The sequence below is a fragment of the Euwallacea fornicatus genome, chromosome 3 (assembly GCF_040115645.1).
Source record: "Euwallacea fornicatus isolate EFF26 chromosome 3, ASM4011564v1, whole genome shotgun sequence".
NCBI lineage: Eukaryota > Metazoa > Arthropoda > Insecta > Coleoptera > Curculionidae > Euwallacea > Euwallacea fornicatus.
The window spans coordinates 2,514,263-2,528,434 of record NC_089543.1 but is presented as its reverse complement, the minus strand read 5'-3'; the positions used below and the strand labels follow the sequence as shown (position 1 = coordinate 2,528,434).

Here is a 14,172-nt window from a genome sequence, read left to right as displayed (position 1 = left end):
CGGCTAATTATTACAGGTCTCTATCATCATAAAAGTACATAGAGAGCCTAGAAAGTAGTTCGCTTAATTACCATGACGTTAATTAATATTGTTATTTGTTGTTTAGCGATTGCTTGGTTTATTAAACATTGTTCGCGGCTAATAAAGACCATCCATTAGAAGTACGAGGTCGATACACATGCTAGCAACACTGAAAGTTGTTCAGCAAAAAAAAAAAAGAAATAAAATCATAGGTAGTTTGGTGTCAAAAATCGCAAATTTCACATGATCTGTTAAGGTAACACAGGGTGTTTCATAAACATACCGACGAACATTCAGGGAATATAGAGTTCATAAAATACACGTATTTAGAACGAATAAAGTTGAATCAGAAATCGCTTCGTTTTCAAGATATAGGATGTTTGAAATCAATCAGGAAATCCCCACGAAAACTTGTCGGTATGTTTATGAAACACCTTGTATATAAATAAGAATGTGAAAATTTGCTCCTATTATTGGGATTAGTGTCCAGAAAATGCACATTGAAATGTGCGATTTTTACTTTAAAGGTATAAAAAATTGATTTCGTGCACGAGCACAAGACATTACGTGGTGATCGTTAAATTATATCTTCAAAACGTAGTAGCATTTCGACCAAATTCAATATAATTATAATTATACACGCCATTTTACTTTGAATTAACGGGTAATTAAAACGTAAAATTGCCTATTGTTTTGTTGTTTGGAATTCACTAAGGGATGCCCGACTGCGGCCACTTCCTACGTATTTGGTTCAATCAAATAACCTTTACAGCAGATCTTCTCTTCTCTTAAAAAACAAAAAGAATTCACTAGCACAATTTCCACTCTACTTCTCGCAACATGTGAGAAGTGTTGTGTCGTCTGCATGCATACATCGTCTAGTGGTTAATAGTAGTCGTTGAATAAAAAACACTCAGATCGGCGGGCCTTTTGCGGAATCAAGGATATTAACATCTGAAGGCCTTGATATTTTTTTTATAATATACGTATTTCATTTTCCTGCCTTCGTTGGTTGTTGTGTTTCTACGTGCCAATGTAAAAGGAACAATGATTACTAACAAATCATCGATGTGCGCGCTCTAATAATGAAATGTTTCACCAAGGATGGGTGCCCCCCGGATCTAGAGCAATCTTTAGAGTGACGATGGAACAAAAACAAATACTTTTCATTTGGGTACAAAACGTAAATTTCTACTTTCTATCTTAGCCTTAGTATCTTTCAGCTTGGATGTATTCATTGACAACAATTTTATAATATTAGCTGTTAGTGTGTTATCCGTTTAAACCATCCCACTGATGGGAAAATTGACTAGGAGATAGACCACGCCCAATTCGTTTTGCTGCATTCTCGATTTTTGCGCCTGCCAGGGTTTAATAACACCTGACAATAAAGGAGGCTAGCTGAGACGAAACTTCCGCATTTTCAACTTGTACCAAACACGCTAGGTTCTAGCGACTTAACTATCTACAACTGCAAAAGGCAAAATGCAATTATACGTTTTTCCCTGAACGACCAGGATATATTGAGATACGCGAGCCGATAAAGTTATTGACAGCTTATAAGATCTATTAACTATTCAAATTAATACCCGCTCTCGGCGTATAAGTAATTATTTTTACAATCAGAAACTTGATTGCATGATTCGGTACTTGATTGGGTGACTAGCAACGCATGCTCGATGTAATTTGTTTACCCTCTTTGGATTCGTGAGATTCGTGTTTTTTTTTTTCGAATCTTCCAAACACTGCGTTGTTTTGATATTGCTATTAACTCTACTGATTGCAAATAACACCTGGGTAATTAGTTTTAATAGGTTAATAACCGTTTTGTTTCTCTTTTGCAATTTGATTTCGAATTTGTTTGAGCATGATTTACAAATAGTATGGGAAATTTACAACAAACTATCACAAATATTAATTAAGACGTAGGTGTTACCTCAAAAACAAGGTGGTGTCCTGAGACACGTGTTCAGACTGAAGAAGGCGTCTTTAACTAGGATATGTGAACGTGTGAAATAGAATTCAAAAACATAGAGCTGTGAAGGGCGGAAACATGCAGAAAAATAATAAAGTCGGGAACAATACGTTGCTAGAGGTCTTAACGCCAAAAACCTATATTATTAATTTTTTAAAATCAATTCTGTAACAACCTTAAACATAAATTACATAATTCGTGATTTTCGGCTTACAATAATGAAAGAGGTCTCGCCGCAAAAAAGCCAATTTGCAGAGAACACGATAAAGTGTCGTGTGGCAAAACTTATGTCGAATCGCTGTCACTCATGAACTAACTTTTGAAATTAAAAAATCAAAGCAAAAAAAAATAGAATGGCAAAAAACTCTGCCGTCTCTTAAAAAAAAAAAAATAAATAAATAAATAAAAAAAGGTGATTTTCCAAACACTTTCGAACCACATGCTCAACCTGAAGTAGGTCTCATTTATCTCGAAACTATAGCATCAGGGATATTGGAAATATATAGATTAGATCCATGATAGACCTGATAAAGGCTAACAAGCGAAAAAGTGAGGAATTTGTGAATCTTCTTAGTGCGCATGCGTCGTATCCGCGCTACGAAATTTCGTTTGATTGTGACAAATTTTAACTCCGAATGACACGTATCTTCTGGAACCAAATTTGTACGTTAATTCGAACAATAAAAATATATATTAGACGATATGAGATTTTCGACTTGAAATAATAAAATAATTCATTAGCCATTAGTTTAAATACAACCAACAAAGGTATCACAACGTGCAATTGCTCCTAAATCTGGGCAAGTGTCTAATAAACAAAATTTGTGAGTGTTTGATATAAAATTCTTGCACAATTGCATAACGGAACGTTTCTTCATATCACATGAGATTGTGTTGTTGGAAGATAAGAAGACAATTGGTGTTATTTATTATATTGTGTACTTTGAGGTAATGTTTGAGGAAAGTGCGATAAAATGGAAAATATTACGCGTAACTATTCGAGAGCAATAATAGTTCTAAAATTTATAAAAATACATTGAGCTTTCCCATGAAAATTGATCAATCTGGTCCTTATTAAGAAACAAAGGAAAATAGCAAGCGATGGGGAAATACTTGATATCAAGTCTCAAGATTTTTTCTTTAAAAAATTGATATAAAATATTGCACAAAAGTAACATAGCTGAATAAATCCACTACTTCGGTGTGCGTTTTGAATCTCAGTATTAAAACATCAACGAAACCCACGCCTTTACGAATATATTTCTTTTTAATTCACCTTTCGGGTTTCAATTCATGGATTCTTCTGGCAATTAATCCTGACATGAAATTGTATTTGAACACTGTAAGCAGCACTATAATCACGTAACACCAAAAATCGCCTTGAAAACGACAAAAAACTGAGACGTCTTAAAATGGCACTGAAAACCAATTTAGGAAAACCTTTCGTCGAAATGGGTCCACCGCGAACGACCAAACAATGGGCGAGAAAAAAATAATAACTGGTCGAAAGCTGAACATAATGATAGCCCGACGGGGGAATCAGCGTGACTAAAAGGCCTACCTGCATGGTATCTTTCCCCCTCCCCCTGCGGCTGTTTTAAATTAACTTCCATCCCATTGGTCGGACCCAATAAAATGTAACATATTTATGGGCCTTTATTTTCTCCACCCCAGTTCATGGTCTACTTTTGCGTAATTACAATGGCCGGCGAATATCCGATATTATCCCTTGGTTTTTCGGTTAACTTTTCGTACAGCTGTTTCCAGTTGTCTCAATTCACCACTCAAAATTGATTTCCTTTAATCTTTTATTTAATAGGCAGATGATACAGACATTATCACATCCGATAACCAATTTACCATGCAAACAATACATATAACTCGGTGAAATTATAAGTGTCTTCAAAACAAAGATGATGAAGTATTTTAAACTGATGCTTTTATTTAAATTTTGTGCGACCAAATGCCACTAGTTTTATCGCAAAGTCAGAATTATGTGCTGATAGTGAAGTTTGTTCATATTAAGTTGGATCATGTTATTAAATCTTTATTCAAGAGCAACCCATGAATCACCTGAACCTAGTTCTAGACACTAATAATAGACGGGTAGGTAATCCTACCAGATATTTCATAAAAAGGTTCAAAATAAGTATGTACATCAAATGCACTTATTATAGAACCGTAAACAGTTCTATGTAGTACGGAAGAGTCCAATGGGGTATAGCGTGTTATTTCACTGTCTGCAACAACGATCAACAATAGAGTGCAACAATGATGCGTCCATTATGTTATTTTCTATCAATTTGAAAATATTTTCATTTTTTAAAGCGAATAAATATCTAGTACTAACAGTCTAAATTAAAGTTTAATGCCACAGTTTCTAAAAATTCTATTTTAAATTTTTCTGAAACTAAATTTTTACCTTTTTCAGATCTTTGAAAAAAGAAATTTTAAAAAAGAGCGGCGAAAAGATTGAAATGTTGATACCGAAAAGATGCAGCAATCTTGCGGAGACTAACATGTTTATACCAAATATGAGAAGTTAGAGAATGCAAAGCGAGATTCTAAAATTAAATTTTTACGTAAACTTATCCAAGGCATTTAACTAGTCAAATCGATAGAGAAGTTTTATACATTCTACATTCATCTTCCGAGGTCTGGGTAAACCGCACGCAATTATCATGTAATTAAAGGTTTCAATACAAGAAACCATCAAGGAAATTGCAAATTAAAAATTAAATCCTTCCAAAATTTTGACCATTTTCCATATATCATCGTTGCACATATTTTGCGTTATCCTCTGAGTAAACCACAGACAATTAAATCGCAGTTAAGGTATGTGTTAGCTATAAAAAAATTCACTCATTTAAATGAATTCCTAGCGTATGTATGTGCTGCGGGTAATATCAATACAATACAATTACCTCTTTGAAAAATGACTAGACAATTTTTCTGCTGACCAAGGATGACAAGTTCAAAGAAATTTCAATTTTATTTTGGCACTATGCATATAACGGTTCGGATTAACAGGTGCAATGTAAATAATTGAATAAGCTTTTATTGTTATGTTTTTACTAGGCGTAACGCCTTTTCCTGCGGTGCACTATACGATTATGTTACAATTTCTTACCGGGTGAGGCATATTTGTTGATAGTCCGTACACATGGTTAAAAAAAAATTAGTTATCAATTAGAATAGGATATATAAGTTCAAAAATACCGCGTGCATTAACAGTTTCAGTTAACCATCACAAGCATGCTTGGCTTATAAAAATATAATTATTCTCACAAAATGCACTGTGACTCACAATGAAAATTTTGAATTGTTGTTAACAATTTTCTCAACGTGAAAATCATAAAAAATAATTCTCTTTAATAAATCGCTAATCTTATTCTAATATTACGTGACAAAATAATAGTGACAAATAATGTTCTGTATTATCTTAGAGATTTTTATCATTTTTAACATACGAAGTCGTAGTTTTAAAGAAAATTGGAACCCTCAGAATTTTTTTTCGAAGGTAGTGTATTTTTAAATGTTTAGCAGCGCAACAAAGGGTCAAGAGCCATAAAACTCCAAGAAACCATAGTCGCACCCCAAAAATAGCCGTTATCTCAGAAAATATTTATCTTTTTTATTTATTTATCTAAAATCTCCATCTTTTCGTACGCAATACTTGAATTTCTTTTTTATGTTTTTATTATATGAAATTTTTTTCTGTTGTAATCTATTGTGTTATTATTTTTAATATTTATTCAAATAAACATTACATAAAACTTAAGAAGTTTTTATTACATTTAAAACTTTTCCCTTCTTGAAACTTCCCCACTCGTGCTACATTTCACCTGCACTACTATGTTGATATTTTATGACCTATTGCGTTTCTTGAAGTTCTATAGGGAGTACTTAAATTGCGAGAACTACCTGTTTACATTGAAAACTGCTCCTTGTACTTCCAAACATTGGCTACTCACCCTATTAATATGAAATCGTGTCTATTGGTGTTCTGCGATGTCAAACAATTTGTAATGGATTATAACATAAGAAATCGATACCAACTGAACAGCTCTTTAATAAAAATTGAATTCACCTGTCTATGACACAATAATTAGTCACTTTATTATTGTACTTAAGCGAAACGGACTTACCTTAGAGTAACTGATAAGTAATGATAGTTTAAAAGAGAGAAGATTAGATTTCTGACGCTCAAGTACTTCAGCTATAACTGGTCCAAGTAAGGAAATGTTTCCTTAAGAGAAAATTTAGAGTTATATGCTCGAGAACTACTTATTACGTTAATTGATGTGTTGTTAATACAGTTTTCTCGAAACGGTATAGTGTCGTAATTGGGATAGGATTCAGTTACCACAATTTCTCAGTAAAGGAAGGACTTGTCGCTATTTTATAAATCAGTTAGATCAAATATCAATATTATATCTAGTAATTTTATTTGGCGTAAACAAACGAACGAACAAAAAATTCAAGTTCAATAGAATTACCCAAAATGAAGCCATCACGAATCGGGGAAAGTAAAAGTTGTTACTTTTGGAGCCATTATAGATATTATATTTACCTGGAGGTTACAATAGTTAGGAATACAAAAGAATTAACTATATATACGCCAGGTATACAATTGCATAGTCCGATATACGAATATATTTTTACTTATTTGCTTCATCAGCATGTTTCAGCAATATTTCCTATAACAGTTCTTTGATGGGTATCTACGTTGCCGCATAGGGGTTATTTTTGTAGTGAAAAGCGCACGAACAGTGGTGATGAAAAGGAAAAAAAACGCGAAAACCTTAAAAACGAGAATTTATTAAATCAAGAACCGTTGCTCCTCATTAAATTTACGTATAAGTTTTATTAAACTTGCAAAAAATGCAACTCAAAGTTAATTACGTACAATTAAGGCAGGATGCATTGTTAAGGACCAGTTTTCCTCGAACCAGCCATTGCGTTCAAAAAAATAAAATTGAGCATATATTTTCTTGGGCCTGAAAGCCACTTACGCGTAGAAGGAATGCACCATCAAAGAACACCGCCAATGGGAACCATTTTGTTCTCTCTATCTTTCTTCCTCGACGGGTCTGCCGCTCCAACTAACCGCTAATGAATTTGATTTGAAAAATACATCTGCCAATGGTCTCCTCTGGTCGCCAGTGCCGTACAATATTTGTCTTAGTTCAGAGTCTTACACAGAAATTTAAATAATTCAAACGAAAAACCTAAATTTTATAATGCGCATAATTCAGTTTTGATTTAGACAAGATATAGATCGGCGGCAAGGCCCTATGAGAAGTGAAAGCACATGCCTGTACAAACGACATGGCAGTACCCTGTAAGCAATCGATCAGACAGTTGCATCTCTAGCATCATTCAGGAAGTGCTGGATGTAGCATGTTGATGCAAAAAGAAAAACCTGGCAATCAATCTCAGGAAAATGGCTATTGTTCAGGTGCATATAAAAATATGAACATTTATTTCATATATTTTTTTGAGGCTTTCGAGCAACTTATGACATTGATGAATAAGACATGATTAGAGAATGAACGAATGGAAAATACTAGCAGGATTTTGTTTTCCCTTAAAAGAATAATCCCCTCGAAAAAAAAATGGAAAAACCTGCTGTAGGAACGAAATGCGGACAAACCCAGTCCCAATAAAATCAAAATTCTGAAGTGTCGCGGATTTACCTTTACGCTGTATAGAACCGACGTTTTTTTTACCAAACTAGGTATGACAAAACAGTTGTGAAGCATAAAAAGACAATTTACCACTGTTCTTGGTCGCCCTTGAAAAACCATTGCTAATGCGAAACGAGAGAAAGGATTTTTTCGACAAAATTCGTTATGGATCCCTCAAGTTACAAAATACAACAGGAAATTAAAAAGGATTTTAAATGACTAATAAATAGGTTTGCTTTCGTTTCTAGAGGATTGGCTAGGGCAGTCATTTTTGGGTTCGAGTACTGGACACCCAAGGAAAATGTTTATCATGTGAATCTATACTATACCACCTTTTAGTTTTAGAATATGAGTTTGGTAAAGTTAAAACGTTAATTTGACACCTTTTATACAGCCTGTCGCCGTTCTCCGAAGCCATTTAAAATGAATCTAAATAAAGACCCAAAATTTGGCGCTACTTATATGATGCTTCGAAAAGATTATTATCTGAAATGTTATTAGACCGTCTCAAGTGCCTTTCGAGTTCTCTTAAATGTGGCCTGCTGTCATCAACGTCACCCAGTGTTTATTTACTTTCGTGACCGACCATAGAAAACGTAATTTTTGACACTTTGCCCACTACAATGGAGTGATGGCCCTTTCGTCGTTGGATTCACGTCGCGCCGTAACAAGTGCTACTTGTCCTTTTTTCGAAGAACACTTTTGTGAAGTTCTGTTATGATCAGGTAATTATTTTCCTTTCTGAATAGAAACTAGACTCGACTAATTTTTTATTTCTTATATTAAACTTATTATTATTTATATATTGAAACTGCCAGAAGTTTAAAATCCAGATAAGTTTTTCATGTAAGAGGAAACGTTTCTGAAAAATGTCGAAGTATCAAGACGAAACAACGCAATGTCTTATGATCTAAACCAGACTATTACAAATCGTCATCGAAGAAAAATATCCACTGATGCTGAAGATCATCCCTTCTATACGGCTATAAAAGACAAAAAAGAGTTTTGCAGGTTTCTCGAGATCTCGAACACTGTAAGAAATATACTGAGGAATTAAGATACCTATAGGAACCGACGTACTGCCAACAATATATAATTTTAATAGACAAAAATAACTGAAGAAAGGTTATACATGACTGCGAATAGGTAAACCAAAATAATTCGCGAGGTCCTATTTTCTGATGGAAAACATTTTAATCGTACAATAATGAGAAAATCTGTGTATTTAGACCTAGTGGTTCAATATTAGATGATGGAAACCATTAAACTGGAAGCTTTTTTGTTAATATTTGTGTGGTGAATAACTTTGACCAGTTTGACCCAGGGTTTTGTTGACCATGTGGAAGAAGATTAATGGATTAATAGATGCCCCTTATTGTTATATACTGAACTGATAAGATAACATCTGTTACAACCCGAATAGAGGTGATTCCACTTTCCAACGAGATAATGCATCCATAGAGCTCACTGAAAACGCTAATTCAGAACAATGGTGAAATGACCAAATAGTAAAAACTGCTGTTCTAAAATGTTAATATTTTCCTTATCTTTGTTTTCTACAATATTTTCTACAAGAATTTTTGGTGAAATTAATAAGGAAAATGCTCTTCACATTGCACTATCAAACCCGAAATGTGAGAACAGGGTTTGAGCCTGGCTGTTAGCCATTATTAAACAAAGTGTTTCCGATTTGATTTCACAATCTTTCATCATGTATTATGCGTCAGAAAATAACCATCGTTTGCTACATAAATTATATTAGCAAAATACTTAGTTAAGTAAATACTTATGTAAGTTCCATAAGACAAACATCGACTTTTATAAAAAAAAAAACTTCATCAAACACAAAAGGTATTAATATATTTTTTAAATCACGATGAAATGTGCAATTTGGGCAAGGTATTTCTATAGGTTTCTGCAAATTGGAAGTTTAAGATCCATTAGTGGGTTTAAACCATAATTTAATGTTTGGAAGGAGATGTATTTTGGGAAAAAGAACCGAAATTTATAATTCTATTTACTTGAAAAGCGATAAAGCTTAATAATAATTATTAATAATTTATCCGTAGAGACACCAAAAAATCTTTTAGGAGCACATTGAAAGCTTGATTCCCAACAAATTTGAAAACTTCAGGCTGTTTCCTCATAGACAAATTTTAAATTCAAAAATATTTTCCTGTTGAAAACCATACGGAAGTGCGTAACTTTAATCGAAACTCAAGTTTAATTATATTACGTACTTGATTGCATCCTCAGTGGATAAGACCGTCGGGTGGCAAAGACAGTTTTCTGACCAATATAACGCGCTTTATTACCATTTATATCACTTTTTAATTAATTGAATAAAATCAAATACATATTCAGGTTATCCCACAGAATCTCATATATTTGAAATAGTATAATAGATTTTACCTAGACGATTCTAAAGGTATGTCAGTTGAAAATAAACCTCGAAGGGCCGAAATTACTTCATTTTTCAAGATCAGAACTAATTTGACCAAGTCATGCATCAAGGTCCCATGGGCTTACCTTTGCAGCTATTATACCTAACCCTGAATCATTAATCATAAATTTGGATACAATATAAGATTTTTGACGTTTCAAATGTGCGTCAAACAAAAATCATTAATATTTCATAGATATGCCCTATTGTGGGGACTAACGATGCCATCGAAATGCACGTTGCAGCGAATTTCAGAATGAATTTTTGAAAAACCCTTATGATTCTACAGTGCCTACCTTGGATTTAAGGGCCAATCCTGTGTTGCTGTGATTTAAACAATCCAGGAAGATGTCACATTTATCACTAATTTCCACTAGAACAATCCACCTTCAACAGTCATTTTGCGTAAGTCGATAAATAAAAAACAAACAACAATACACCGGTATTTTTCGAGTATGCTGTATGTATCCTTCGGATGAAAGAACGTTCACTATACAGACTGTGCCGAGTTGAAAACTGGTAAAGCCAATCAGAACAGAGGCAACAGAGCGAACTCGAACAACTAATATGGCCGCCATTTCAGACAATGGGGGCCAGGGAAAGGGAATTGCAGAGGGGCTGACACAAGGGGGGACCGGAGCACATTTAACCCCAACTATTATAGCGACTTCAACATTAATCTCTCGACTTGATCCAAGGAATTCGCCACTGCTTTTCCATTATACGTTTTCCCCATTTTATCTACGAGTATTAGACATTTCGTTTCCAGGATTTTTTTGAAAAATACGGACCTTTTCCTTTTACAGATAATGTGATGATATTTATGACATGCAAGAACTTGGGCCATGCAAATGCAGATTTTTCTTTCCAAGCAAATGTTCAGTAAATGGCACACATTAGTTGGAAGTTTTTAGAAGAAGAGCCACATTAATACCAATAATAACATTATTAGCGAGTGTTGATTGTTGACACTTGAATGGAAAAGTCAATGTGCTGTTAGAAAAAAAAAATTAACGGATGAGCAGACATAATGAATTAAGATGCAGTTGTGCATGTGCAAAAAGCACAAACCAATTGCATCCATTCGTAGTTGTAAAAAATACACTACATTCATTGAGGTTTCAAGATGAACAATTTGAAATTTGACTTGTCATTTAATTTTTCGGTTTCGCACCATTTGTTATTATTTCTGCGAAATATCGCATAGAACCAGTAAAATATCACTAAAACACAATTTGGACGTAGATCAACGAGAAATAGATTTTTTGCATTCAAAGCTTCATAAAAATCAGATAGGTCCAACTGCTTTCGATTCAAGTATCCTGCAGGCTTATAGTAAGGAATAATGAATATTTTTTATAAAGATCATATCCCTAAATCTTGAAAATAACTTGGATGAGTTTTGTATTTAGGGTTTTATCAACCGAGAGTCTTGTACGAGTTCGTAGTTTGATGGCCAGCACCGCCCAAGACTGCACTGTGTAGTAAAGTATGTGAGCCTGCAAGGAAGTGGCCTTAGTGACCATCACCATCCACATGGAGATTCGAATCAAAGGAAGAACACAATGCCCAATGCCTTGTTGGGATTGCCGAATCTAGAAGAATTTAGAGGAAAGTTGAGGTTTCACATATGAGGATTGAGGCCTGCAAAAAACTAAAGCGAATGCTTGGCGAAAATGGTAATTCGATTATTGCTGGGTTCGTTCGACAGGATATTCCAATCTTCCCGTGCAAGGAGAGGGAGGAGGGCCTTAATTAAGGCTAAAACAGTTCAATAGGAAATTGCGAAGAGAAGTCATAGAACAACAATCAGGTTTGGTACACTAACGAATCACGACTTATTAATACACTCATCGAGATCCGGGATATGCAGCTCAGCTCAAAGGAGGAGCGAATTCTTTCACACCCGCGTTTGTTATAGGATAGTGTTTACTTTGTAGAGGGTAAAGGCCGTTTTGTGGCGGGGAGGGAGGGTGGTCACATGTGGTACTATAGAAGTGAAATTCTGTAAATTGGCCAAGTACTTTCTCTATTCGCTTCCTTTTAGCCACGATTAATACTCAACCAGGAAAACATACCTGACGTTGACAAATCTAAAGCTTGTTACAACTCCTAATCTTATCTCTTAAACTTTTAGTACAACTATCCGTAAATGACAGATCTGAAAACTGGAACATATTGATAAAACATACTTTCCTCGATCAGATTTCTGGTTGATTAAAGTTAAGGAATCCACTTAGAATAGCTGACTGCAACCGATTGATGTGGCGATATTAAGAAATCAATTAGTTCCCATATAGCACCGGACACTATAAAAGATCAATTATCACCACTTAGGCTGGCCACTGATCTTGAATCAACAATGATTAAACAAAACGCTGATCGAAAAACCCTTTTGTACAGAACTGCTCAACTTAAAAGTACCTCTACAGTGCAAGTCTGCATGACTTGGCCAGACTTTGGTGTTTTCCTTAGATACATGACTCTATACTTCGTATAGATTATATAACAATGTAAACACTATTCATTCAGTGGCCACTATTAGGGATAGACCTCATTCTAGACGTTCTGCAGACTGAAATGACTTGGTGTTTTCATTTACACCTATCCAAATACGCATAAATATTAGCCAAATTATATTTGTATGTCTACGAAAGCGGCTCCAAATTGGAACAATATAAAAATTACATAAATTCCATTGGTGGAGTGGCGTATTTATTTAAAACCGAATCAAAGACTTGACTGGTTTTATCCTTCGAAAGCTCTGTCATTAAGTTGGTATCTTGTGGGCCTTTTTTAAGTGGATTAACTTTTAAGGTGTATGCTTTTGTTATGGAGTTCACTTTGTGTCTTCTTGCCTTGCGGTGAGTGAGTCCAAGGCCATTCAATTTTTACCTATCCATTGTTAATAGAGTTTTTACTGTTTTAATATCGTTTCAAAGGGAATTTTTACGTTTGAGTTGATTGTATCTTCTGCAATTAGCATTGCCTTTTTTAAATATCTCAATGTATCTCTGATGAAACAATATACAGTAAATGAGTGATGAATTCACTGATTACAATACAATTAGCAAAGTAAAAAAATCCCCTTTAAAGAAGTGTACCGTAAGGTGCGCTGAAAATTTTAAATTAAATAATTTAAAGGCAGGTGTCGGTATAAATAAAACAGCCAAAAAAGGCACTGGGCCTTCAATATAAGTTTTTATCCGGCCCAGCATACGCCATGACTTTCAGTTTTGCTCATACGAATGTTTCTCAGAATACCCACCCCGTGTCAAGACTGATTCCATGGCAGAAGAATGTTTCTATACACGGTGTTTTTATGAAAGCCTAATTAAATTTTCGTTCTCTTTTAAGCTGTTCAAGATGCAATAACCGCTGTAATAAGAACTGTATTATTGAGAACGCTGAAAAAGCAAAATTTCATTCTCAGTACACCCCTCTTCAGGCTCGGAATCTTATATTCTTATCACCGACCCTCTGGAAAGAGAGATAGAAGGCCTTTTCTGTCCCCCTTGATTTTCCATCAATCCAAGTGTTCTTGCATTAGGGGGAGCATTCTGTCATAAAGGGTATTATCATTTTCCCTTTTATCTCTGCTTCGCTTGCCCCTGACGCTTGTTTTTTACTATCCATTCATTTATTTTTTTTCTGTCAAAGTATTGCCCCAACCCGAGCTACATCGTTTGTCACACAAATGCAAAAAGTGCAGCCAAGCAGACATTTTCAGATATGTTTTTGCGAGGAAGAGGAAAATCTTGGATAGATTTATGGAGCTGCGAGCTTGGGTGCAACGCCCTGGATATTTCCTTTTAAAGGTTCGGTTAAAAAACTTTTCAATGCAGTTAGTTATTGAACGAATTTATTTTGAAAGAAATATATTGTACTACATTCAAAATTCACGTATGCGGCATTTACTTGGAGAGTGCAATGTTCGAAATTTCATTTTATTGCAAAATGCAGAAAGTACTGTCTTAATGTAAGACAAATTGAGAAAAAATAAGGGCAAATGAGTAAGGCTTATCAAGTGAATAATGCACAAT

General features: G+C 34.5%; 1 protein-coding gene across 5 annotated transcripts in view; it reads right to left on the bottom strand.

Annotated features, from left to right (window-relative positions):
• Positions 1-14,172, bottom strand: part of cnc (cap-n-collar) — a 53,717-nt gene that overhangs the window by 15,266 nt on the left and 24,279 nt on the right. The window lies entirely within an intron of this gene.